This window comes from Camellia sinensis, chromosome 2 (assembly GCF_055761805.1).
Source record: "Camellia sinensis isolate YWXY chromosome 2, ASM5576180v1, whole genome shotgun sequence".
NCBI classification, from domain to species: domain Eukaryota; kingdom Viridiplantae; phylum Streptophyta; class Magnoliopsida; order Ericales; family Theaceae; genus Camellia; species Camellia sinensis.
The window spans coordinates 70,375,963-70,381,047 of record NC_138962.1 but is presented as its reverse complement, the minus strand read 5'-3'; positions in this window follow the sequence as shown (position 1 = coordinate 70,381,047).

The window sequence follows — 5,085 nt, the reverse complement described above, 5'->3', positions numbered from 1 at the left end:
TTCCCCTCTCGCCCCTCCCGTGGTCTCTCACCAACTCTTCTGGCTTAAACTAATACTTGATTGTGTGTTATTTTTTCGACTTTGAAGCTACACTATAATTTTTTTGCTCTTATCTCTTCTTTGTTGATTTAATTTTATATATAATAAATGTTATTTTCATAAATAATTTTTTTTACTGATAAAAAAAAAAACTATTCCAAAAGTTTTCATCATTTTTACTGTTGATTTTTTTACCGCATGTTAAAGAACTCAAATACCTTAATATATGGTATCGCAAAAGACAAATGCAAGGCTGTTGATATTTTTTAGTGTCATTTTTTATAGGAAAATAATATACAAATTCATTTTCTATACTTACTTTATAAATTTAATAATGTGTAAGTGAGATGATTGGTTAATAATTAGAATATATATATATAAAAAAAGAGAGTTGTCTTATTTTTATGATGTTAGAATAATTTTATCATATGTATTTGCATTTTACACTTTATCTTTGAGAGTTGCCTTATTTTAATTTTGTTAAAATTTATTTCAATTAATAATTTAGGTAATTTTATCATTATATAAGAGAGTAGTTAAAAAAAATTATTTTTTTAATTAATTCTGTTAAATAAAAGTTTTATGACAAGTAGTATTTTTACAATTTTTCAAACTATAAGAGACAAGCCGTACTTTAAACCAACCCCAATGAGTGTATTTGTAATTTATCCTTATATAAAATGGGTGATTGATCCATAAATTCCAAAAGGTGAACTTGTGGATCATCAGTCCCAACTTTATTTTAATGAACATAGAAGTCCCATTGAATGGGAATTGGCACATTTGTCCATGTGGTTTACTATATTAGCCAGGTTTGGAAAATATACTAATCACATTTGGAAAAAGTATAGTAAAGGCTTCTTTATTTGTTCTATATTAGCTATTGTGGATGTTGATTTCCGACCACACAATCAAAAAGGGAACTCAGCTGGAGAGCACTGGCAAATAGAATGAGCCAAACTATCTGCCAACAAGAAGATGAGAATTTCGCGGTGGTTCGTCTACCTAGGGGCACTCCAACGATAAAGTCAGTAAAATCTCATCTCTCACAGATAGCAAATAGTACTTAAACTCACAAGAAAAACTTACACCAAACTCACGAGGGTGCCTTACTTTTATAACCAGCAGTGACCTGATCCCCTAGAAGCCTCACTTCATTAGACTCAAGGCTCAATGCCCATCTTGGTCTCTCAACTAGATATGGATAAACTATTCATGAGCCTTATCTTTATCCAAACTGAGATCCTCTCATGTTCTAGGACTCTTATCCTTTATTCGGATACCTCGGCATTCCGACATTACCGCAGAATATCTCGGCAATACTGTGTCACCTTGCCAACATAACTTATCCATGTGGCACCCTAGCCGACATCCCAAGGTTATCTTGGCCACTTGGCGCCATTCGCAAAATACTTCCCCACAACTGCCCCTTAGGTTCTATCACCTTGACATCTTGAGGTGATAAAACCTACATAATTTGTCCACATAACATGTCGACTCAAAAATGCAAGCACTACTCTAACTGAGATCATGACTCGTCAGTTTCAAGTAACCAAGCTTCAGTTGCCCACTTTATCAAGAATCAAGAACCAAGACCCCGTTTGTTTTGAGGTATCGAGGGAGGGATGGAATTAGGATAGAGGTGGGACCCATTTAATGTTGTGTTTGTTTGTAGATTTGGGAAAGGGATTGAGATGGAAGAAGGGATTAGGTTGGGCTTTAGAAGGGGGATTGGGATGAAAGAGGTGGTGGTAGTATTAGAAAAATAGTCCACAAGACTAAATTTTTTTTTTAAATTTTTTACATGTTGGACATTTTTTTTTTTTTTGAACATTAATATTTAATTTTTTGTATTTTTTGTTAAGTAAAAATCATTGTTTTATTTGTTTTATTTTTTTTTTTGGATTTTTTTTTAATTTTTTACATGTTAGGCATTTTTTTTTGGAACATTAATGTTTAATGTTTTTGTATTTTTTTAATTATTTTATATTTATTTTATATAAAAATAATTTAACAATCCCTACACTAACAACTATCATTAAAACAAACACAATTTTACTTAATCCCTTTACTATCAATCCCCTTACTAACAATCCCATTACTATTAATCCCCTCACTATCAATTCTCTCCATTTTATCTCTGAAAACAAATGGGATGCAAGTTCTTTTAAGCACTTCAGCCGAGATTGCTCCTCCAGCCGAGGTTATTGCCTCATTTATTTCAAGAATTTCAAGAACCAAAATTGTGCTTGAGCTGTTACGCACAGTTGTTTCAACCGTTTCCTCCATGTGTCCTTTTTTCACTGGTTCGTACCTGACACGCGCTATCAAATCGGGTCATTTTTGCCTACGCTGCCTAACAGGCACGTTGTCCAAGGCACTTCATTATATTTTGCCGCCTTTTCATATTTTTGACAAAACTCTTTCCCTTCTCTCTCCGTCTTTTCACTTATGCAATTATAATCTTTCTCTTCGTCTCAAACTTTCTCTCTCTAAAATTTCTCTCTTCAACCCATTCACCGCGTGCTCCATCTTCGTCTCACTTCTGCCTTTTCGTATCTTTCTCTCCTATGCTCCGTTTACCACCTCTGTCGAAGCATTCACCGTTTTGCTCCATTCATTATCGTCGTCTGACTTTGGTGATCTTTATTCCGGCGTCTATTTCCTCGGCCCCAATCGGTAAGTCTCTGATTTCTTCTTTTTCATTTACTATCTCTCAATGTTCTGTGAATAATTTTATTTCTAAACTGTTGTATGCATATAAAATTTCCAGCCATGGCCGAGAAATCTTCTTGGATGATGTTTGCCGCTTGTCATGTTCTAGATCATATTTTGTTTGTGTCACACACACCACTACACACTGGGATGGTATTTTGGTTTCTATTCACATTTTCTGCATATTCATCGCTGCACTTGATCATATTCGTGTTCTTGAATGTCTGGCATTATTCTTGTCTATGTTTCTACATTGTTTAGACAATGAATCATGTTTTCTTTGTTTGTTTCCCAGATTCTTGTCCTTGTATCTTGTTCACCTTCGTAGATTTAGGCTTTGGGAGTTGACTTAGGACAATGTTGCCTTAGGAAAACTAAAACAAAATCTTCCTTAAGTGACCAAAACCCTTGCCCTAGAGCCATTAGGTTCTTAGCCAAGGTCTTCAAACCCACACCAACTTCTTTTCTCGAAAATCTAGCACAAAACACTTCAAGCCGACATTATGGGGATGTTTAAGTGGAGGGCAGACACTCCTAGTAAACTTGAGTATTTCTGCCAAGAGTTCTTTATCCCGATCGATGTCCACCTTAAGTTGGTTGGGAAAGAGGACTCGATCATGCCAAGAGAGACCTTTTACCCATTTCTCATAGTCTCCATAATCGAGGGTAGAATCAGATTCCCCCTTGACATCTTCTTCAAGGAAGTCCTTTACTACTACAAACTCAACCCTATGTAGTTGGCTGTCAACACTTTTAGGGTCATCAGTGGTGTTACCGAGCTGGCACACACGAGAAAATGCCAAAATAACCCTATCTGACCTTCAATACTACTACATCATGTATAGCCTCAAATCCAAGAGTGGAAATACTTATTACCTGAAAACTAGATCCACCGTAGACAAACTCATTGCCGACCTGCCTGACTTTAACAAAGGCGCTGGAGACGACTACCTTATTGTCTCGGGCAATTGGGAGGTTGCACCAGACGACGATCTTCACCTCTACCCCTTAAGCCGAGGAGTTTTTAAAGAGGAAGAGGGTAAGAATTTTAGCCAAAGTCTCATTTTGTTGCATCTCATGCGTTTATCTCCTATATCTATTCTTAAGTTTTGCTCTGGATTTTGTAGCTCTTCCTTAGCTGAGCAAATCATTTAGCAGTCCTACGCACTGAGCCGAGATCTGAAGAGGCTCTTGGACTTACCCATCAAAAAGCGCGGAGCCCTCCTTCTACTAAATTACATTCTAACATATCGATCTCCTCTCCATGACGTACTAAAGTGGAACAGAACTCTGTCATCTGCATCAATTCCCCGTGTAGTTTTTTCACTAAGGCCAGACCAAGTCTCATCATCTAACCCGATGGACTAACCATCCACTTCTGCTCCAACTCATCTCATTCCACCAACACAACGCCAACGCCATCGCCATTGCCATCGCCATCGCCATCGCCGACCTCCCAACGTTCCTGCTGGTAGAATCCAGAGCAGAAGGTGTTGAGATTCAGAGGCATCATCTTATGATCCTGCCAATCTATTCTGGACACCCCATTTTTGACTGCCCGTAAGGCTCGAGCGCTTTACTCGAAACACTCGATGATGAAAGTGGTATTATGCATGGTTCGAGGTCTCAACGAAGAAGTCTTGTTCAAGCTTTGAACAAGCCCAAACCTTCCATATTCCCATTGATCATACCCAAGAAATCCCTTTTTACATCTTGTGCCACCCTGTGTTGAGGCTGAAACAGAAAAACAAGGGAATTCGTTGAGGCCCGGCCGGGCTTCAATAGCGAGAAACACTGTTCTGGGCAGGAGATCGCCAGTTGTCCATTTTTGAAGATATTTATGATGTTTCTTGCTCAAATTCTATAAATACAACCATATACCTTTGTTTTTGGGGTTGAACAATTGAGAGAAAGCCTATACACATAGAGAGAACTCCTTCTTCCATTGTAAGCTACCTTTGAGTTAACCTACCTTCCTTGTATCATCTATATACACCATACACAACCTTGAATCATCATCTTAGAGCCTTGGTTGACCCTTGAGAAGCATAATTCAAGCTTCAGAGTGTGTCAAGAGTGAGTTTGATCATCAACCAAAGCTTACTCCATTTTGAGAGGTATAAGCATGTAACATTTGTTCTTGCTTTTGCTTGCTTCATTTCTACCTATTTCTTGTATTCTTGGGCTGTTTTGCATCCATTTTAAGTGTTGGAACTTGGGTTTGGATAAGCTACCAAAGGTAGTAAGGTTAACACCCTTACTTACACCTATTTTTTATAGCTCAACCCTTGGTTCCTTTACATTCTTTTTCTTTGATTTTTGAACTGATTT